The sequence below is a fragment of the Bos grunniens genome, chromosome 27 (genome assembly GCF_055505025.1).
Source record: "Bos grunniens cultivar Pamir isolate PY7600 chromosome 27, Bosgru_T2T1.0, whole genome shotgun sequence".
NCBI lineage: Eukaryota > Metazoa > Chordata > Mammalia > Artiodactyla > Bovidae > Bos > Bos grunniens.
This window is the reverse complement of record NC_141191.1, coordinates 16,371,469-16,395,006: the sequence shown is the minus strand read 5'-3', so window position 1 is coordinate 16,395,006 and position 23,538 is coordinate 16,371,469. Positions and strand designations below refer to the sequence as shown.

General features: G+C 44.3%; 1 protein-coding gene and 1 long non-coding RNA gene across 2 annotated transcripts in view; one reads left to right on the top strand and one right to left on the bottom strand.

Moving 5' to 3' along the window:
* The window catches only part of ENPP6 (ectonucleotide pyrophosphatase/phosphodiesterase 6), a 114,712-nt gene extending 112,253 nt beyond the window's left edge, over nt 1–2,459 (top strand). Inside the window, exon 9 of the transcript XR_015156108.1 lies at nt 837–2,459. The gene's annotated coding sequence lies outside the window, so the exon portion shown is untranslated. The remainder of the gene's footprint in view (nt 1–836) is intronic.
* On the bottom strand, nt 66–21,897 carry LOC147343558 (uncharacterized). The gene is made up of 9 exons (XR_015156110.1): nt 21,687–21,897; nt 20,182–20,261; nt 19,375–19,549; nt 17,418–17,488; nt 16,098–16,261; nt 9,154–9,257; nt 5,351–5,475; nt 4,595–4,783; nt 66–117 (listed from the first exon to the last, which is right to left on the bottom strand). It is a non-coding gene; the product is annotated as an uncharacterized LOC147343558 (long non-coding RNA).
* Nucleotides 21,898–23,538: the final 1,641 nt, after the last annotated feature.

The window sequence follows — 23,538 nt, the reverse complement described above, 5'->3', positions numbered from 1 at the left end:
CAGTTCTAGAGGCCAGAAGTCCAAAGCCATGTTCTGTTTCTGGTGGGGTCTCTCTTCCTGGCTTGCAGATATGGACACCTTCCTACTGTGACCTCAAGTGGCCTTTTCTCGGCGTGTCTGTACAGGGACAGAGAGAGAAAGCAAGCTCTCTGATGTCTCTTATTATAAGAACAGTAATCCTATTTGATCAAAGCCTCACTCTTATGACCTCCTTTGACCTTAATTCCTTCCGGGACCTCCAATCCAGCCACACTAGGGTATTGGGGATTTAATATATAAACTGGGGAAGACACAAACATTCAGTCTGTAACAGCTTTGTCACTCGGTCAAAGGCACTGACCAATCTGAAATCTCCATTCTTAAATATCTCTTGAGAAAATGGATAGAACAGCCCTCGGAGGGCAGAATGCCCCGTGCAAGTTGACCAAACTGTGATGACCAGGGTGATGGTGGTGATGGGCCATCAGCTGGTCTTCTGCTTGTCCACCTTTCTAAGTGTGTTTACTGGGCAAAGGCTTTTGTCTGCTGCTCATCATCTGTCACCTGAGCCCCAGAACGACCTCCCCCTAAGACTCAAACTACCCAGCCCAGCTGAGCCCACCCTCTTCCTCCACGAGCTCTGCCCTCCTCCTCTCCCTTCTTCCCGTGCTCTGGGGCCGTAGCCAGAGGGTGGGTCAGTGCAGCCACATGCTGTCCTGAATTTTAAGCTCCCCGCCAGAAAGTTACGTTCCACATAATTATGTAAAATCTCCAGTTACCCAGATAACTTTATTCAGTTCCCTCCCAGTCTTATTTGATAAAGAGGGGTGCTTATTTTCTTCCTGTCTTTTCCGAAGGTTTTATTAATGGCAAGCAGGACATTCAAGTTTTTCACTGAAGAACTCAGAAAGTATCCGCAGAGTATAATGAAAAGGACCTTGGACGTTCTCTCTCCACCATCCCAATCTTTCCTGTTGCACTTTATCTCCAGTTGAAAACATTCAGGCAACAGTTTATTCCTAGGGACTTCTCTGGTGGTCCGGTGGTTAAGAATCCGCCTTGCACTGCAGGGGATGAAGGTTTGGTCCCTGGGGAACTCAGATCCCACAGGCCATGGAGCAACTAAGACAGCGCCACAACTAGAGGGTCTGAGTGCTGCAAGGGAAGATCCCACATGCCACAAGACCCGAGGCAACCAAAAAAAAAAAAAGTTTATTCCGGGTGTCAAGAGCCCAGAGTTCATCTCTCATTTACTTGAATTTTCATGAAAGCAATAGCATGACTATTTGATAGGTTTTGCAACCATACCTTTGGGGCTTCTATTATCTACCATGTATTAAATAGATTTCCTTACTTTGTGAAGGGGCGTTTGTGACACTGAAGCAGAACAAAAACCTGTTTGTCACAGGGAGCTTAATGACCCTAATGACGCGTGCTTGCTGAATGCTGGGCCCATTTTAGGGATGTTTGTTGAATGACTACATGAAATATGATTCTGCTCCTGCATTCCTGTGCCTGCTCACACTAGCTATGACATCATGACTGATAAAACTGGGAAGAGCTTTAAAGAAGAATTCAAGCAGAGAAGAACTGCTAACTGTTCTCAGGAAGTGTCCAGCATCCCAGCAGAAACTTTGGTTCTCCTGTGTGTGTGGGTTGTGCCTCGTGTTCATCACTGGGGCTGCAGGTCTGGGGCACACACAGCCCCTGAATAGGTTTGCCTCTGTTTTGATGGCCGCAATGCTAAACAGACAGCGAGGCCACTCCAACCTTCAAGGCTGCATGTACACAAAGCATCCACTTGGTTACATAAACAGTGCAATCTAGTCCTGAGAACAAGATTTTTTTTGTTAATTTAAAAGTCAGAAAGGGATGGACCATGAGAGTAACTTTGCAGTGGAGAAAGCTGACAAACACTGCCTGAGTGAGGTGACCAAGGTCAAGATCAACAGTCATACATTATGTTGATCTGTACCCTTACTATAAATATGATGAAAACGGTACTTTACATCTGTGAGCTTCCTTTCAAAAACCCATAACAACGCCAGTTTTGTCTTGGGAAAAACATTAGACAAATCCTGGTAACGGGAGATCCCATAATAAACCTGACCAGTGCTCCTTCAAACTGTCAAGGTCCTCAAAATCACGTGGCTGGTGACTGTGCCAGCCATGAGTCTAAGAGGACATGACATTACTCTGTCATGGGGCATCCTGGATGGGATCCTAGAACAGAAGAAGGACGTTACGTAAAAACTAAGGAAATCTGAATAAACTACGAACTTTGATGCATTGACACTGGCTCATTAATTGTGACAATGGTTCATTACTGTACTAACGTAGGATGTTAATGATAAGGGAAATCGTATAAAGGGCAGAGGGTAGTACATTCCTATATACTCTCTATTTTACCTCTCTGTACTATCTGCTTAATTTTCCTGTGAATCTAAGACTGTTCTGAAAATAAAGTGTATTAATAGTAATGCTGTGCTGTGCTTAGTTGCTCGGTCGTGTCCGACTCTTTGCAGCCCCATGGACTGCCTCCTGCCAGACTCCTCTGTCCATGGGATTCTCCAGACAGGAATACTGGAGTGGGTTGCCATGCCCTCCTCCAGGGGATCTTCCCAATCCAGGAATCAAACTGGGGTCTCCTGCATTGCAGGCAGATTCTTTACCAGCTGAGCTACCAGGGAAGGCCCTAGTACCACTGGGGGCTTTTGTGCTTTATTAATTAATAATGCCCTTTGTGCTTTATTAATAGTAATAACAATAGTGGTGGTTTAGTTGCTAAGTTGTGACCCCTGGATACCCCCTGTCCTTGGGATTTTCTAGGCAAGAATACGGGAGTGGGCTGCCATCTTTCTTTCTCCAGGGGATCTTCCTGACCCAGGGATTGAACTCGGGTCTCCTGCACTGTGTGGCAGATTCTTTACTGACTGAGCTACCAGGGAAGCCCAATAACAGCAGTAATAAAGCACAAAAGACGGTGGTACTAGCTTGCCCAGGCAGAGGGGTGCGCCAAGGATAAATGAGACACGTGTTTATTTATTGGACCTGAGTGGAGAAGGCAGTGGCACCCACTCCAGGACTCTTGCCTGGAAAATCCCATGGACGGAGGAGCCTGGTGGGCTGCAGTCCGTGGGGTCGCTAAGAGTCGGACACGACTGAGCGACTGCACTTTCACTTTTCCCTTTCATGCACTGGAGAAGGCAATGGCAACCCACTCCAGTGTTCTTGCCTGGAGAATCCCAGGGACCGGGGAGCCTGGTGGGCTGCCGTCTGTGGGGTTGCACAGAGTAGGACACGACTGAAGCGACTTAGCAGCAGCAGTGGGCCTTGAGGGGATTGTGTTAATGGAAATAAGCCAGATGAAGATAAATACTGAATGATCTCAAGCTCACAGATACAGAGAAGAGATTGGTGGTTGCCAGAGGCAGGGAGTGGGGGATGGGTGAAGGTGATCAAAAGGTTCAAACTTCAGGTTATAAAACAAATTAGTCCTGAGCATGTAAAGTATAGCATGGTTAAAAAAAAAAAAAAAAAGATTAAATAAAACACCACTGCACCCTTGAACATGAAAGTCTATTCAGGAGTGAATACTTAATAATCCTACTAAGCTTAATGTTTTCCATTTAGCTACTTCTTACTGTAGAAAACAGTGCTTTAAAATAATCATTGAAAAAAAGTCAGGCACAGAGATCACATATGGTGCGATTCCATTCATATGAAATGTTGAAAATAGGTAAATCCATAGAGACCGAAAGCAGATTAATAGTTACCAGAGGCCAAGCAGAAGAAGGAATGGGGAGGGACTGCCAGTAGGTCTGGGGGCTCCTTTGGGGCTGAGAAAAATGGTTTGGAATTCGATAGAGGTGATGGTCACTCAATATTGGGAATTAACCAAATGCCACTGAGTCGCTCCCTTGAAAACGGTTAAGCAAATTTTACATCAATGTTAAGCCAATTTTACACCAATCGAAAATAATTATCACAATAAAATAATGATAATCTGAAAATAAATAATTTTAAAGAAAATAATCTAATAATGATAATCAAACTATTAGTAATAAAAATAATAAGAACATAAATGCTGTGCTTTTGGTTGATCTGCTATTTTTTTCCTTCGTCAGAATTCCTAATGTTAATTTTGTATTATTGTAAAACTCTAAATGACCAAATAAAATTCCTTTCCATTTGGAAAAGAGAAAATCAGGAAGCAATTATACATCAGAAAGGGAGGATGGCCAGGGCGCCACACTGACTGGTAGATGTGGTCTGTTGATGTGGTGGTTGGAGGCCCACCCAGGCTCTGCCTTTCAGGGAATAACTTGAATTTTGTGGCTCTCACTGTCTCTCTAAATTGAGAGAGACAGGGTGAATGTGAGAAGATCCTCTCAGGAAGGAAAACCCAGTAAAGTTTTAGACCATCAGTTTGTGTGGGAGCCAGTAACGGTGATGAGGAGGAGGAAAAGGGCCTTGCACCAGCCACCAGGTGACTCAGGACACAGGTGACAGCCTTCCCTGGACTGACCGGGTGTCCTGGCCTCATGCAAACCCAGCCAGGTAGCCAGGTCATACACTGTGGGTGGTTTCATTTGCGACAGGGCCTCTGTCTCACCAGTTTCTTGCAACGCTTCGGCCTTGCATCAGGGTCCTGGGATCCGGTAGTCTTCAGAAGGATGAGCTGGGAGTGGTTGAATCTTGTGCCTGGTTTGGGGGCTATCCTTCCCTTTCCAGGGGTTTTCCAGGTGGCTCAAGGGTAGACAATCTTCCTGTAATGTGGGAGACCCTGGGTTGGGAATATCCCCTGGAGAAGGAAACAGCAATCACTCCACCATGGGAAATCTCATGGACAGGGAAGCCTGGCATGCTCCATTCCATGGGGTTGCAAAGAGTCAGACATGACTGAGTAACTAGACGACAACTTTCCTTTTCAGCAGCCTCTCCAGCAGCCAGAGACTGGGGCATGCACTCTGCTGCTGGGGTGTAGCCAGGGCGCCTGGCCCATCCCTGTGTTGAGCACAACCAAGGAAACCTCTAGGAAAAGGCTTAGGGCGGGACAAGGGTGCTCAAGTAACTGCTATTTTCTCTCCCTCTGCCCCAAAATGCCCTTTCTGGCAATGCTGAGTAAGGATGGATTCATGCCACTGGGAAGGTGACCTACCACCTGGGAAGCCCAGGGCAGGAACACGGGTGAACACCCCGAGGTCTCTCCCCCCACTCTGGCACCCAGGACCATGCACGGGTGAGGTGCTCAACACCGATGGATCCTTGCTCCCTCCCAGATTCATTTCCATCCACCAAGAGTTACTAAGCCGGCCATCATTCCAGTCTCAAGCAAGACAAAGCCTCCCCATGAATGGGCCATGATTACCTAACTCAGAGCTCCTTCTTCCGTCACTCCATCTAAGTGCTGGAATTGGAACTGGGAGGAGAAAGCCATTATTTTCAGATTCAGGTCAAGAAGGTGAAGTTTAAAATCTTTATTGTCTTCAACAACTGTGAAAGGTAAAAAAAAAAAGTGGGACACCTATTTGAGACACAGAGCAAGAGAAGTTTATAATTCACCCAAAATGTGCCCTCAGGAAGTTTCCCACACAGGCACAGTGGAAAGCTGCTAGATACTGTTTCAGGCTGAAGATGTCAAAAAATTATAGTCAGAGGTAATTGAAGAACATTTCAATCCTTTAGAGTAACCATGATAAAAAAAAAAGTCTCAAACATGTAGCACATCTTTTCTTCTAATGCAAGACAGCATAATAACTGTGAGGCATTTTTAGATGTGGTCATTCAGACACGTGTCCATTCATTTATTGAACAGACATGTGTCAAAGGTTTAGGATGGGCAAATTAAGGGGGCAGTGGGATACAGGGATAGGTTGTCCACACTGCCTAGAGCAACTCCATCATGGAATACAGGAAGTGGATAATTAGCAGACAGGAAGTACTGTACTATGATATATATCCAGGATGCTGTGAGAGGGAGAAGGCTCAAGTCCTCAGTTTCAGATTTGGAAATGTTCCCAGGAGAAGAGACCTCCAAAAGAGCCTAGAGAGACCTAACCAGGCACAAGGAAGTAAGCTGAGGTAGCATCCAGGATCTGGGAGTCAACAACAGAGGGGCCAAATGATGGCCCCAGAGTCATTCTGGGAAACCCAGGGAGCTCTGTGGGCTTGCCCTGCAGAGTCGAGTCTTCAGTGTCCCAAGAGCAGTGTGGTTCTCAGCTAGTAGAGTAAGACCTGGGTTCAAATCCCACCCCTGCCAGTTATTAGTAGTTGTGAGAAGCCTTCCCCTAACCTTGACTCTGACCCTTCATTACCCACATCTTGGTGTGACCACTCCAGAGTGTTCCTACCTCTTAACTCAGAATCACCAGGTCTAGTAACAAACTGAGCCTCAAAATCTCAAAGTAAAAGTGAAAGTGTTAGTCGTGTGGGAATCTTTGCGATCCCATAGACCGTAGCCCGCCAGGTTCCTCTGTCCATGGGATTCTCCAAGCAAGAATACTGGAGCGGGTTGCCATTCCCTTCTTCAGGGGATCTTCCCCACCCAGAGATTGAACCCAGGTCTCCCACACTGCAGGCAGATTCTTTACCAGCCACCAGGGGCAAACGTACTTCTTACTCATATTACATGTCCAGCAAGAGTCAACAAGGTGATCTACTCCACATGGACACTCCGGGTCCCAGGCTGATGGAGGCGCCACTGCATCGTAGCAGCACCTTCTCAACACGTGGCCTCTAGAAACACTATGAAACCTGAAGACAGACTAGACAGCCATGTAGGGGCTGTCGTGGTCAAGCCTAGAAGTGACAAACCTTATTTCTATCCACATCTCTTTAGGTAGAACCCAGCCACTTGGGCCCAGTCTAATAGCAAGAGAGGCTGAGAAACGCAAGGGAGCATATGGATTTTCAGTGAAAGTGAAACGTTTCTGCCATAGCTGGACCATCAGGGGAAAGATGAGTCGATCAAGTAAATAAGGGCAAGACTGCAAAGCATTTTGATTCCCAGTGTCAAGCGTTAGCACATTACCCCAGAGGCACCAGAGAAGCACAGGGGAAGGGCAACGTTCAAAGCGTTGCTTTAGAAAATTAAAATTAATCCCAGGATGAAGGATGGGTTAGAAGAAGGCCCTGAAGTGAGGGAGAGCAGTTTAGAGGATGTTGTCACAGTCTTGGCATCTGGTAAGAGAGATGTCTTAGGGCGATAGAAGGAGAGGGGAAAATGGAATGAACTGTGCATTTTCTATAGAAGATTGATTACACGGACTGTCGAGATTGGAAATCCAGATTTTGGAGTCAAGAGGTGATATTTGAAACCAGGAGAGCCTGCAAGGGAGGGAGGAGATGGGTCCACCCGGAGCTTGGTTGTCTGCTGGCAAGCAGCTGATGGAGAGTGAAGAGACAGTCCCCTCAAAGGCAGCAAGTATTGAGAAGGTGAGATCTGGATTTGAGCTTTCTACCTTTTTGGAAATTTCTTATTCAATCTTCAGATGAATAATAAAGGGACTAAGAATGAAAGCCAAGATTTTTATTTCTGGGGAAGTATGGGGCTTTCTGTATTTTCCAGTTTATCTAAAATGAAGGTATGTTACCTTTTGTACTAAGATTATAAAGTAAGGTTTTTAGTTTATAAAGAAGAAAAGAAAATTGTCCAATTAAAAGTAGATTTCCAGGGGACTTCCCTAGCAGCCCACTGGATAAGACTCTAGGCTTCTACTGCAGGTTGTGAAGGTTCAATCCCTGCTCGGGAACTAAGATCCCGTATGCCACACAGGGCAGCCATAAATAAATAGATAAACTGCAGCTGAGTGCAATTTTTTTTTTTTAAGTAAATTCCCATTTCCATTAACTGTAAAAACTAATCATTCTTCCCTAAGAATCATTTGCATTTTAGTCCTGTGACCACCACCACCCCATCCTGACACACATTTCCTGAGAACCAAACATGCATAGGAACTGGCCGGGAAGGTTTTGTCTGGGTGAACATATCATAACACACACACACACAGCTCTATTATGGGCAACTCAGTGGTTCTCTCTTTCCCTCTTTATCAAATCATCCTCTAATCCATCAGTTGGTGAATTCAACTTCTTGTTTGGAGTAAAAATATCACCTTCACTGGATAGGAAGAGAAAATTCCCTCCTGGTCTTTCCATCCCCTCCCCTTAGGCCACCCACCTCCATTGTTTGTCTCAGGAAGTGCCTCTTTAAATGCCAAGTGTGGCAAAATGTACGCTGTTGGGCACAAGATGAGTGAAACCCATCCAGAATATAGGTGAATAAGCAAAATTTCTCTACTATTGTTAAGGAAAAACAAAAAGCTCAACGTGCGTGCTGTATGGGCGGAGTTAAGAGCCTTATCTTCACATATGGAGGCTGAAAGTGAAAGTTGCTCAGTAGTGTCTGACTTTGGGACCGCATGGACTATACAGTCTGTGGAATTCTCCAGGCCAGAATACTGGAGTGGGTAGGCGATCCCTTCTCCAGGGGATCTTCCCAACCCAGGGATCAAACCCAGGTCTTCTGCATTACAGGTGGATTCTTTACCGTCTGAGCCACCAGGGAAGCCTATGATGAGAAAGTGAAGCCCAAAATTTCGGTGACAGGTTAGGGCTCAGCACAAGCAAAGCTGATGTCATAGGACTTTGATCTCCCGAAGCTCCTGACACTTTCTGGTAAATATGCTCTTTTATGAAGTGAGGAGTGAAAGCCACTCTGGTGACCTCAGCCTCAGACATCTGGGCTGGGCATGCACGGGAGCCCAGAGAAACCAGGGAACCTGCCTAGAACAGCCAGGCTCCATCCAGCCCTGGCAAAGAAACCAAAAAGCAGGCCAAGTTCTAGAGGCGCTGTCATCAGTCCCCTTGGTGGGATCTGCCTGTTGCTCCTCATACTATGGCTCCGTCATTCTGGGAACCCAGCCTTTCCGAGGCCATGGCTGAAGAGCCAGCTCTTCCTCCTGTCTCTGCTCATCCAAGGCTTCCACCATCTAAGACTTTGCTCACTGACTTTGTCTTTCCTCTAAACTCCCAGAAGGGCCTACAGGCATGGCAGGCACTAAAGGCATCATATATATAAATATATAATATATACATTACATATAATATATAAAATAGACAATAGATAATATAATATATAAAGCACTTTGGATAAATTAAAAATATACCTACCATATGATTCAGCAATTCCACTTCTAGGTATGTAGCCCAAGGAAAGGAAATCATTCTCTCAAAGAAGTATCTGTTCTTCTGTGTTCCTGGTGGCATTATTCACCCTGGGCAAAACACAGAAACATCCTAAGTGTATGTCCATAGGTGAATGGATAAAGAAAGTGTGACATACAAGTATAATTTATATATATATACAGGAGACAGGGATCAAGACCATCCCCATGGAAAAGAAATGCAAAAAAGCAAAATGGCTGTCTGGGGAGGCCTTACAAATAGCTGTGAAAAGAAGAGAAGCGAAAAGCAAAGGAGAAAAGGAAAGATATAAACATCTGAATGTAGAGTTCCAAAGAATAGCAAGAAGAGATAAGAAAGCCTTCTTCAGTGATCAATGCAAAGAAATAGAGGAAAACAACAGAATGGGAAAGACTAGGGATCTCTTCAAGAAAATCAGAGATACCAAAGGAACATTTCATGCAAAGATGGGCTCGATAAAGGACAGAAATGGTATGGACCTAACAGAAGCAGAAGATATTAAGAAGAGATGGCAAGAATACACAGAAGAACTGTACAAAAAAGATCTTCACAACCCAGATAATCACGATGGTGTAATCACTGACCTACAGCCAGACATCCTGGAATGTGAAGCCAAGTGGGCCTTAGAAAGCATCACTACGAACAAAGCTAGTGGAGGTGATGGAATTCCAGTGGAGCTATTCCAAATCCTGAAAGATGATGCTGTGAAAGTGCTGCACTCAATATGCCAGCAAATTTGGAAAACTCAGCAGTGGCCACAGGACTGGAAAAGGTCAGTTTTCATTCCAATCCCAAAGAAAGGCAATGCCAAAGAATGCTCAAACTACCGCACAATTGCACTCATCTCACATGCTAGTAAAGTAATGCTCAAAATTCTCCAAGCCAGGCTTCTGCAATATGTGAACCGTGAACTTCCAGATGTTCAAGCTGGTTTTAGAAAAGGCAAAGGAACCAGAGATCAAATTGCCAACATCTGCTGGATCATGGAAAAAGCAAGAGAGTTCCAGAAAAGCATCTATTTCTGCTTTATTGACTATGCCAAAGCCTTTGACTGTGTGGATCACAATAAACTGTGGAAAATTCTGCAAGAGATGGGAATACCAGACCACCTGATCTGCCTCTTGAGAAATTTGTACGCAGGTCAGGAAGCAACAGTTAGAACTGGACATGGAACAACAGACTGGTTCCAAATAGGAAAAGGAGTTCGTCAAGGCTGTATATTGTCACCCTGCTTATTTAACTTATATGCAGAGTACATCATGAGAAACACTGGACTGGAAGAAACACAAGCTGGAATCAAGATTGCAGGAGAAATATCAATAACCTCAGATACAGAGATGACACCACCCTTATGGCAGAAAGTGAAGAGGAACTCAAAAGCCTCTTGATGAAAGTGAAAGTAGAGACTGAAAAAGTTGGCTTAAAGCTCAACATTCAGAAAACTAAAATCATGGCATCTGGTCCCATCACTTCATGGGAAATAGATGGGGAAACAGTGGAAACAGTGTCAGGCTTTATTTTTCTGGACTCCAAAATCACTACAGATGGTGACTGCAGCCATGAAATTAAAAGACGCTTACTCCTTGGAAGGAAAGTTATGACCAACCTAGATAGCATATTCAAAAGCAGAGGCATTACTTTGCCAACAAAGGTTTGTCTAGTCAAGGCTATGGTTTTTCCAGTGGTCATGTATGGATGTGAGAGTTGGACTGTGAAGAAAGCTGAGCGCTGAAGAATTGATGCTTTTGAACTGTGGTGTTGGAGAAGACTCTTGAGAGTCCCTTGCACTGCAAGGGGATCCAACCAGTCCATTCTGAAGGAGATCAGCCCTGGGATTTCTTTGGAAGGAATGATGCTAAAGCTGAAACTCCAGTACTTTGGCCACCTCATGCGAAGAGTCACCATTGGAAAAGACTCTGATGCTGGGAGGGATTGGGGGCAGGAGGAGAAGGGCATGACAGAGGATGAGATGGCTGGATGGCATCACTGACTCGATGGACGTGAGTCTGAGTGAACTCCGGGAGTTGGTGATGGACAGGGAGGCCTGACATGCTGCGATTCATGGGGTCGCAAAGAGTCAGACATGACTGAGCGACTGATCTGATCTGATCTGATATATATATGCTGCTGCTGCTGCTAAGTCACTTCAGTCGTGTCCGACTCTGTGTGACCCCATGGACTGCAGCCTACCAGGCTATATATATAATTGAATATTCAGTTCAGTTCAGTTGCTCAGTCATGTCCGACTCTTTGTGACTCCATGAATCGCAGCATACCAAGCCTCCCTGTTCATCACCAACTCCCGGAGTTCACCCAAACTCATGTCCATCGAGTCGGTGATGCCATCCAGGCATCTCATCCTCTGTCATCCCCTTCTCCTCCTGCCCCCAATCCCTCCCAGCATCAGAGTCTTTTCAGATGAGTCAGCTCTTCGCATGAGGCGGCCAAAGTATTGGAGTTGTAGCTTCAACATCAGTCCTTTCTTGAACACCCAGGACTGATCTCCTCTAGGATGGACTGGTTGGATCTCCTTGCAGTCCAAGGGACTCTCAAGAGTCTTCTCCAACACCACAGTTCAAAAGCGTCAATTCTTCAGCACTCCACTTTTTTCACAGTCCAACTCTCACATCCATACATGACCACTGGAAAAACCACAGCCTCGACTAGACGGACCTTTGTTGGCAAAGTAAAGCCTCTGCTTTAATATGCTATCTAGGTTGGTCATAACTTTCCTTCCAAGGAGTAAGCGTCTCTTAATTTCATGGCTAATTGAATATTATTCTGCCTTAAAAAATGAAGGAAATCCTATCATTTGCAATCATATGAATGAACCTCGAGGGTATTATGCTAAGTGAAATAAGTCAGACAGAGAAAGACAAATTCCACATGGTATCACTTAAATGTGGAATCTTAAAAAAAAAAAAAAAAAACTCATAGAAACAGAAAATAGAAAAGTGGTTTCCAGGGGCTGGCGGGGTGGGGGAAATAGGGAACAGACTTTCAGCCATAAGATGAATAAGTTCTGTGAGCATAATATATTGGAGAAGGCGATGGCACCCCACTCCAGTGCTCTTACTTGGTAAATCCCATGGACGGAGGAGCCTGGTAGGCTGCAGTCCATGGCTTCACGAAGAGTCGAACACAACTGAAGTGACTTAGCAGCAGCAGCAGCATAATGTATAATACAGTGACTCTAGTGGGTAATACTGTGTTTTATAATTGAAATTTGCTATGAGAATAGAACTTAAACACACAAATTTAAATATGGGGGTGATGGGCGCATTAACTGACTCATTGGAGAGAATCTTTTCACAATTGTATAAACATGACAAATCATGTTGTCCATCTTATCTTATAATTTTATTTGCCAGTTATACCTCAAAAAAGCTAAAAAAAAAATTCAGATTCTTATGTATCCCTCTATTTGAGGACATTATTTGGGATCTTTGGAAGTTGGCCACTGATTTCTCTTATCCCACAGTCCCATCAATTTTGTATGCAGGTGATCAGAAGAGGAACAACTCATCTGTTTCAAATTCTGTTCAAGATGCACCATTCACTGATTTCCCTCCCCCAACCACAGGGGGAAATGTGACAGACTGGAAATGTTACTGTAATATAAAATAACAGTAATGACACGAATCCATGAAGTAAGCAATGCCACTGAGGAATTTAGAAATGGTTTTCTGTTCTACTCATCTTTACCAGGCTCAGGTTTCCTTTGAGTTCCTCCAAAAGAGACACTGGATGTTTTCAGTTTCAGTGGTATATACCCAGTAAACTTTCATTCACTAAACTAAACTGAGCTTGAAACCATCTCTAATCCTATTAAAATCAACATGGGGCAATCTCAGAAGGCAGGGACTAGGGTGTGATCTAGTGAGGGGCTGCTGCTGCTGCTAAGTCACGTCAGTCGTGTCCGACTCTGTGCGACCCCATAGATGGCAGCCCACCAGGCTCTGCCGTCTCTGGGATTCTCCAAGCAAGAACCCTGGAGTGGGTTGCCATTTCCTTCTCCAATGCATGAAAGTGAAAAGTGAAAGGGAAGTCGCTCAGTCGTGTCCGACTCTAGTGACCTCATGGACTGCAGCCCACCAGGCTCCTCCGTCCATGGGATTTTCCAGGCAAGAGTACTGGAGTGGGGTGCCATCGCCTTCTCTGCTAGTGAGGGGACACCAAATCAATTGTATGATGCCTTGATTGGAGAAAAATTGGGAACCAAAGCCTGGTAGGCAGGTACTCTCTAAGTATATTCATGTGCATGACTTGGGCAATGGGTGGATACATATCCAGAACTTGGAAAAAAAGGTAAAGCCCAAAGCAGAGATTGACACGATTCCTGGGGTACAACCCATGCAGAGAAGCAGGGAACGGATGGACACAAATGGAGTCAGAAGAGGTGGCCAGGCTGCTGTCTGCAGGCACTAGTAATGGGTCCCTCCCTCACCCAGAGGTATCATCCCCTGAAACAATTCACTCCCCTTGTCTCTGAATCCCTTGCTCACTAAGCAACCTACTGATTACTCATTTAAATTCTCCAGTGAAATTCCAGCTAAAAAGGAGGTAAGGACTTGAACACTCTGATGCCTGAAAAGGGATAAATATTTGGGAAGAACTGAAAAAACATTGACTGTGAAGCAACATCAAAATTGGTACCAGAAATGGCCATTTCCCCACGGTTGATTCTTTTCCTACTTTGTCCAGAAGCCTGACTGATTTCAAAACCAGCAGTGAGCTCTGCGCAGCAACTGGTGAGAAGCTGAAGAACAACAAATCTGACTCTAAGCTCCAAAGTGTCCTCCTTTGAACACTTTGCGCATCTGACTTCCTCCATAACACAATCTCTCTTAAGCCAACTTAAAAGCATGGTTTCCGCTCACTTTTCAAGAATTATGTAAAATAAACATTTCAGCAGACAGGACCACGCATTAGCTCTGGCTACTCCGCTTCTTGATAGAATTACCTCGTTACTTTTCACGGTCTGGCTTTCTGACCCTGGTATTCTCTGTGGTGCCTCATAAGAAAAACCGCTGGTACGATGTGTATCACAGTCCATACCTGGAAGTGCCACATGTACTGCAGCCCTGCAGTGAGGGGACAATATTAATTACCTCGCTCCTGGTGTGCAAGATGACTAAAATGACCCATGCAATGAGGACGTCAAACTGTCTTTTTTAATCTGACACCTGCGTTGGAAATGCTAGGAATCTATGACACTTACAATTAAATACCTGAGATTACCAAGCACAAGTTCAGACAAGGCTAATTTAGAAATGATTGTCAAGATTCACCGAGGAACCATCATCATTTGGGAGAGAACTAAAGTTTCAAATACCAAAAGAGCCCTGCAGAGGGACTTTGCACATGGCTTCCTCATTTAGAAACCCAGCGGAAAGTCAAGAACATTTACTTTATTTAGACTGAAAATCACAAAGATTCAAAGACAGGTGGGATTAGGAAGAATCTGTGGTCTTGAGTTATTTCCAAAGAAGAGCTCTTTCTAGGAAAGACAAGGGTGGGGAGTGGAATCTAAATTCTGAACCTCCTTTTTCTCCAAGCTTTTGGCAAAGAACAAAGGGTTCACCTCTTGACTAATGTTTTTGTGGTGAAGTTTTGTGACTGTTTTTGCCCCACGCTGAATAAAACTGAGACGGGAAGTAGTAAAAGATAAAAGTGCCAGACGGACTCAAACGCTCAAGAAGTCTCAAGTGTAGCCCAGGTCATCCTTTAAAAAAACCTAAACAACAGAAAAACACAGAGAAGCCCTTCTTATATCTTACAAACGATACAAGATATCTCTCCTCAACCCCTTTCTCAGCCAAATGAAGCCTCTCTGAGGCTTCCAAAGAGATTTTCCATATCTATCTGAAATATCAGTATTCAGAATATGAAGAAACAAAGCATTTCTGATCCCAGGTATGACTAATATAAAGCCAAGCTGAGGGAGTGAGAAGGAAGATTAATCTAAGAACATTACATATGGCATAATGACATACTAAAACCTGGCCAAGATCAGATAAATTTCCTAGGGGGAAAAAAAAACCTGTGCATTAAATCATAAAGTTGAGTTTGCAGTTCAGGAGCTCATGTTTGAACAACAGCAAGTTCAGGACCATTACAAGGGTGGGTGTGGTGCTGATGGAAAAGTTAGCGGAGTGGGGATTAAAACGTGAAACCATTAGGCATCTGTTAGTCAATGGTGGCACCAGTGGTAAAGAACCCGCCTGCCAATGCAGAAGACTAAGAGATGTAGGTTCGATCCCTAAGTCAGGAAGATCCCCTGGAGGATGGCATGGCTACCCACTCCAGTATTCTTGCCTGGAGAATCCCATGGACAGAGGAGCCTGGCGGGCGATAGCCCATGCGGTCGCAAAGAGTCAGACACGACTGAAGCGACTAACCATGCATGTACGCAGCCAATGACAGAGAAAGGCCCAGAAAACCCCCCAAATAGGCTGAGGGAGTGACAGGTGTGAGAGACCAGCCTTGTTCTGAGAGTTTTACACCCCAAATCCCAGCCAAGGAGAAAGGAAGTGGCCCCACGTGCTCTCTGGAGCATCCTTCTTTCCAGGAGCCCCTGACTCAGGACACAAGGAGGCATGGATGAGGCAGGGCTGGCGGCCAGGCTGCCTACTCCCCAAGAAAAACCATTAAAATGGAGCTGCTGCGTGTTTTTGACATTCCTGTGACCACTTTAAAGACACAGTTGCTCTACTTCAATCTTCCGATCCCCCAGCTCAAATATCATAAATGCAGAGCAGGTCGTGGGTGGAACTGGAAAGCAGGCAGAGCTGGTTCCCAGGGGGGCAGGGCCACCTGTCAATGAGCTGCTCTCACGATGTGTCTTTCCTCTCTCCCTCCAAATGTGCTGGTGTCAGCATGTGACGGGGAATGGTGGCAGCTGGTCCTACCGTGGCTACCTGTGACAGACGCTCCCTGGGGCGACTCTGGCTTGCGGTGCTCAGGTGGCTCTTGGGCAGCACACGGTCCTTCTCTGCTTGTAAGGATGGAGGGCTCACTGGAGGAAGAGTAATGTTGGTGGGGAGGGAAGGGAGCCCATTTCTCCAACTTCAACCTGGAATTTGGAGGGAGAGCCTCAGATAGGACAGAGAAAGGGACCCTGGCTTTCGGGGTCACAATCTTGATGGGCAGGTATGTTTTCTGAAGCAAAACCAAGAGCTGGGACTCAAGAACCCAGAAGGAGTGACCTGGTTTTGTACCAGGTCTTTGGAGGTGAAAAGGAATTAGCTCAGTCTTTCAAAGTGGGGCTGTTCCAATGCTCACGTGTACTGTGTCTTCTTTTCCATCTGCTCCACCTTCTGGAACCCTGTCTGCAGGGCCCCACCTCCTGTAGCTATACTGAAGGGAACACAAAGAAGGTGATGGCATCCAGGCTCAGGCAAGCATTTTTCAAGTAGGGACACCCCTGAGGTCAGCGGAGTCCAGCGAACCCCAGCAGAAGTAAAACCTTAGCAAAGAAGGGAGCCCGGGAATCCGTCTCCAGCTAGAGTCTCCTTCTGGGTCCAAGCCTTGATTCTGGATTTTTGATTGAGTTCTGGATTTACTGAATTTTCATTAAAAAGTTAGTTTCGCTTGTTTTATTTTAAAAGTGCCAATCTTGCATTCCAGGCTCATCCCCCACCCCCCACCCCCACCACACCTTCTAGCAAAACTCACTCCTAAGGGGGAAAAAAAATCATATCTATTTGTTTAGCCGACATACCCAAAGCTTTCTGTGTGCTGGGCCCCAGGGAATGTTCCGGAAGCTACTACAGGGTGCTTCACACCTGGCTCTCAGGGAGCCGAGAGAAGGCTACCTCAGCCAGTCGGCTCCCTTCAAAGCCTTATCTCTGAGTAAGTGGGAATGTTTCATTTTCTCCTCCCTTCCAGGAATATCTGGTGTTGCCAGCAATTCAGAGATGGGTTTCTGGATCTTTGCAAGGTCAGTTTCAGGTACGGATCCCAGCTGACCACACTGTCTTTCGAGACTCTACACCACTGAGCAAATGATGATATTCAGCACATGACCAAGTGACTCGATCTGTTCAGCTGTGAGTAATGAACAGGCAGAGACTTGCTGCACCCAACTGCTGACTATTAATTGCACTAAGTTAAATCTCCTAACAACTGTTTTCACAGTATCTTATTCATGAACACATTTAAACTGACACATACACACGGCGCACACTAGATTCTGGATAATAATATTAAATTTCAATGACTCGCCTCACCTTCGGTAAGATAAAGATGCTAATAAAGCCTTCTTCTGAAAGGAGTGGAGTTAAAAAGTCATTGTTTCTCCCTGTGAAAAGCAACACCCAGGCAGGAAAAAATAAGTGAAAAGGCAGAACGAGAAAACACAAAGTTATCATCCCTCTAGATACACATTGAATAAAACAGGCGAGCTCATCCTCTCGGGAGGAAATTCTGCACTTCCAAGCCTTCAATTAAAGCCTTCTCTCTCTTGACCACAGTGCCTCCCCCGCCGCCCCCCACACCCCTCCCCAGCAGCATTTCAGCCTCAAATGCCCAGACTGCACATACTTCAGTGCTTACAAAACTCTGCAAAATTAAAAAAATATATATATATATATAACTGCTGTAAAAATACAAAACCTACATAATTAATTCAAGTTCAATTTGCTATCTGTTGTGTCCTTGTACTAATAAACAACAAAGTACTACAGATTGGGCATTTATGACGGAAATTTATTTTCTCATATTTGTGGAAGCTAGAAATCCCAGGTCGGGGCCTCCACAGGGCTGGTTTCTTCTGAGGCCTCTCTCCTGGGCTTGCAGTTGGCTGCCTTCTCCTTATGTTTTCACGCGTGCGTCCCTGCCCGTGTGTCTGTGTTGTAACCTCCTCTTACAGGGACGCCAGTCATACTGGATTAAGGCCCACCGCATGCCCTCATGTTATTTTAATTACCTCTTTAAAGGCCCCATCTTCAAACACAGTCACAGGCTAGGATACTGGGGGTTAGAACTTCAGTGGAGGAATTTTGGGGAGACACGGTTCAGCCCATAATATTTATAAAACATATTATGTCCATCTGATTATTAGACTCAGAATTCACAAATATTTTCTTTACTTGAGACAGTTTGTAGATTTTAAAGGTTCTCACTTTATACAAATTCCTAAGTGCTCTCCCGATGATTGCTTTTAAAAGTATACCCCATTGTAAACGAGATGAATCGTTTGTAGTCAAGTATTCATGGGAGTGATTTATATTTCTGGCTCACACTTCCCTTTTAAACGCCTCACTTGTATAACTGCCTGCTTGACACTCAGATGTCTGACATGTCAACCTCAATAGGTACAGATCCCCAAAACTGTTCCACTCACAACTTTCCCCATCGTCCTCATGGAGGAGACATCAGATGCTCAAGTTAAAAACCAGAGTTCAATCCTGCATGCTGAGTTTTCTCTCAACCCAAGTCCAATATAAGAAAATTCTACTGGCTCCAACTTCAAAACACATTCGTATCTGAACACTCCTCACCTCCTCCCCTGCAATGGTTCAAGTCCCCATCACCTCCCACCTGCTTACTGTGCTGGTCTCCTAGCAATCTTTTTGATCCATTTCCTGTTCCTCTGTAATCTCTTCTCAACACAGTGGCCAGAGCAGTCTTTGTAAACCTAAGCTGGACTGTGTCAAACCTTGTCTTGCTTTTCCATTTCACTCAGAGTAAAAGTCATGGCCCCCCAAACAACCTACGAAGCCCATAACTTCTGGATCCCCAATCCCTCTCGGAGTTCATCTCTTCTCTTTGCTGGGGGGCCTCCTTGCTGTTTTTCCAACATGCTGGGGTGCTCCTCTTTAGCGATTCCCTCTGCTGGGAACAGCCTTCCCCTAGATAGAACAAGGCTAACACGTTGACTTCCTTCAAGCCTTAGCTCAGTTCTAACCTGCTCTAAAGGCTTATCCCAGCCACCACGTTGGAAACTGTAACCTGTGCCCATCTCCTTAGGGATTCCAAATCTCCCTCATCCCGGGCTGTTCTTCCTTCCTTCCATGGCATCCTCTACCACATCATCCGTTTCTGATGTTTCTTGCTGGTGGTGCCCCCACCTGCCAACAACCCGCTTGAAAATAGCTCAGTTTTAGTTCACAAACACATCCTCTACACCTAGACTGACGTCAGCTTCTCAGCTGGTGCTCAAAAAATATTCTTTGAATGACTTACTTCACTTATAATCTCTAGTTGCATCCGTGTTGCTGCAAATGGCAGTATTTTGTCCTTTTTTTTTTTTTATAGCTGATTAGTAATCCACAGTACATAAGTGCCACCTTTTCTGTATCCATTCCTCTGTCAATGGCCATTTAGGGTGTTTCCGTATCTTAACTATTGAAGAGTGCACCTATGATAAGCCATGATGGAAATGAACATTAAAAAAAGAATGTATATATGTATGTATATAGATGTATCAGTGAATTAAAAAACTTGTTGAATGAGTGAGTAGGTAAGTCAATTTGGGTACAAAATTCTTTTCAATATTTTTCCATAATATATCAAAAAGTGATATTGAATGTAGGATATGGAAGAATTTTAAAACATTTGTATGAGAGTGTTGCCTCTAAAGGAGAAGGCAATGGCAACCCACTCCAGTACTCTTGCCTGGAAAATCCCATGGACGGAGGGGCCTGGTAGGCTGCAGTCCATGGGGTCACTAGGAGCTGGACACGACTGAGCGACTTCACTTTCACTTTTCACTCTCATGCATTGGAGAAGGAAATGGCAACCCACTCCAGTGTTCTTGCCTGGAGAATCCCAGGGACGGGGAGCCTAGTGGGCTGCCGTCTATGGGGTCGCACAGAGTCGGATACGACTGAAGCGACTTAGCAGCAGCAGCAGCAGTTGCCTCTAAAACCAAGGCTTATTAGTCTCTGGATATTCTGCTCTGTGGTTCCTGTTTTTTGTTTTTTTTTTTAACGAAACTTTTATAATTCCTAACAAACAAGGGTATCATCTTCTGATTTCTGAGATATTTACCTTCTTCCTTGTATTTCTCCACCAAAATAACTCCAGGGTTCATGTCTCTTCCTTAGGATGAGGTATTATCTGGACAATTTCTAAAAGAAAAGAAACAACTTTCCACAAAAATGTCCTTCCGGAGCCCAACCGCCTGAATTTATACCCTGGCTTCCCTTTTTCTCGTCTGTACAATGTAAAAATACATGATCATTTGAGGATTAAAGGCATTAATGAATACAAATTCTCCAAAACAGTGCCTGGCATATAAGAAGAACTAAGTGTAATATTGAGTTCCCTCTCAACAGTATTGTATGATGAAGAAATTTGTCTGATACACACTTTATTAGGTTTTAAATTGAATCAATCAACAGAACCAAAAATAGAGCAAAACAAAAATTAGACTTCTATCTGCATCATACAACATATCCAGACAGGTTTTCACCAAATGTAGAGTCATCTGACTTCAAAAAGAGAATGAGTGGTATGGTCGAAATTCACTTTGGGAAAGTGCCAAAGGAAACTTCAAAATGATAGTCTTTGTCCAGAACAGCAGAAACTAGAGTATAACAAAAGTCTCATAGGACTGAAAATTAGAAGAGACATCTACGAATATTAAGATGCCATTAACAAAAATCGGAGACATTTTGAACGTAAGCCCTAACCTGAAAATCACAAAGGCGAACACTTGCCTTCAAGATACTTTTCACGTGAGTCATTCTGCAGGCTGACCCAGGTGAGAGAGAGGAGTTGTTAACTACATGTAATGGTTAATGCTTCTCCAGAGAACTCTAGGAGATCATCCTGCTGAGTCACTTCAGTCGTGTCCGACTCTGTGCGACCCCATAGACGGCAGCCCACCAGGCTCCCCCGTCCCTGGGATTCTCTAGGCAAGAACACTGGAGTGGGTTGCCATTTCCTACCAATGCATGAAAGTGAAAAGTGAAAGTGAAGTCGCTCAGTCATGTCTGACTCTTCGCGACCCCATGGACTGCAGCCCACCAGGCTCCTCCGTCCATGGGATTTTCCAGGCAAGCGTACTGGAGTGGGGTGCCATTGCCTTCTCCGAGGGAGATCATGGAGCAGGTCAAAATAAATCAGTCCCTTTAGGAAAAAAAGTTAAATTATTCACTCAGTCAACATTAAGTCTGAGGAAGACTTGAAGCAACTTGGTGAAGCAGAGGCTTTGGGGATATAAGGTCAACTCACAAGTAGGGAAGAGATTTATAACAGAATTTTAAAATTATAAGTAACTTTAGAAAAGATCATTTTGCAGTTGGGCGAAATTAATAAATTGAGAGGTTAAGTCCATAGCAAAAAGAGGAAAAAAAAGTTCTTCTCCCTGGAGACACCCTATAATGTAAGGATAATAAAAGATTAAAAACATATTAACCTGCAGTGTCAGAGAGATTGGAGAGGGCCCATCCGCAGATGAGGGATTTCCACAAAACTCTGAAGGGAAGAAGGCCTGGGGAGCATGATGGATGAACTACGCAAGGAGGAGGAAGAAAGCATCGAGTACTCACCCGGGGGAATCTGGATCAAAGGGAGGGGGAGATGGTGCGCCCTGTGGGATTCCTCCAGGGCTTAGGAATTGGAGACTTCGGAATGGCAAGAGGGAGGTGAAACTTGAGGCTGCAAACATGTGGCTTCTTTAAAAGTCGGTAAATTAAGCAATCAACGTCCCAGCCTATTCCACAGAATGCTATGACCTAAGCATTCCAAAGCTGAAGAATCAGAGTTTCGTTTTTGGAAAATGAAATAACTACCTTCCCCTTGAAAGACCTCCACATTCTGGCTTTTGATGGACTCCTAATGGTAATAGCTGCCTTCCTGCCTGATAGACCTAACAAAACAAAACAAGAACCTTATTCCAGTACACAATGTTCTCAACCTTCTTTTTGACTCTTACTCTTAAATATGAATGGATAACTTGAGATCAATATAAAGTAAGACTTCATGATAAACAGATTGAAAATGTGATCCCAGAAGGAAGGAATGATGTGGAAAATAGGGAAATAACTAAATGAACACACAACTTTGGCATTCCCCGAAGATTGAAGAATGATATTTTATCTATAAAATTAAAGCAGGATGTTTTGATAAAGGAATGGATATGAAACAAGTTGAAAATTCTTACAAATTAAAAATATGAGAAGTACTTCCTTGGTGGTCAAGCGGTTAAGACTTTGCTTTCCAATGCAGGGGTGCAGGTTTCATTCCTGGCCAGGGAGCAAAGAGACCACATGCCTCATGGCCAAAACCCCAAAACATAACAGAAGCAATATTGTAACAAATTCAAGAAAGACTTTAAAAATGGCCCATATAAAAATATTTTTTTAAAAAATGAGAGGCAAGATGAAATAAATCAATAGGGTAATTGGAGGAAGGAGTCAAGGAAATCTCTTTTTTAAAAAAAAAAAACAACTGGGAGAGACATGCCTAAAAGAAACTATAAAAAAACTAAGAGAACTATATATGACGTCTTGCATCTTTTAGAAACATATATGCTGCTGCTGCTGCTAAGTCACTTCAGTCGTGTCCGACTCTGTGTGACCCCATAGACGGCAGCCCACCAGGCTCCCCCGTCCCTGGGATTCTCCAGGCAAGAACACTGGAGTGGGTTGCCATTTCCTTCTCCAATGCATGAGAGTGAAAAGTGAAAGTGAAGTCGCTCAGTCGTGTCCGACTCCCAGCGACCCCATGGACTGCAGCCTACCAGGCTCCTCCGTCCATGGGATTTTCCAGGCAAGAGTACTGGAGTGGGGTGCCATTGCCTCTCTGGAAATATATATGACGTCCTTCCAAATAACGGTTTGGGGAAGAGAGACTAGAGAAAATAGAGGAGTGAAAATTAGTGAAGATATAACACAGAAAAATTTCTGAGTTGAAAAATAAAAGTCTTTATATTTTCAGAGACCACTTGAATACACAAGCAAATGAATGCATGAAAAAAGGCTTCTATCCAAGCATATCTTAATGAAATTTCAGAATACTATAGATAATAAGAAGAATCTCATAACGTCTTATAAAAAAACAAGTAACATACAAAATGTGAGAAAACAGAAGCAACACTGAAGCCTAGAAAAAAGCAGAGGGCAAAGTATATTTAACTACGGCAATTAATTGATCAGTTTTAAGGGTGGATTATAGACATTTCCAGATGGGACAATCTGCAATTACTTGAAGATATGCTTCAATTAAGCAAAGAACAGAAACATAAAAGGTGAGGGGGAACAGAGGTGCAGGCAAAGTACAGGTGAAGGTAAGTCAAGGGAATTTCCATGGAGCAAGCCTGCAGAGAAATTAACCAAGCTGTTAAAGGATCCGCCTGCAATGCAGGAGACCTGGGTTCAATCCCTGGGTTGGGAAGATCCC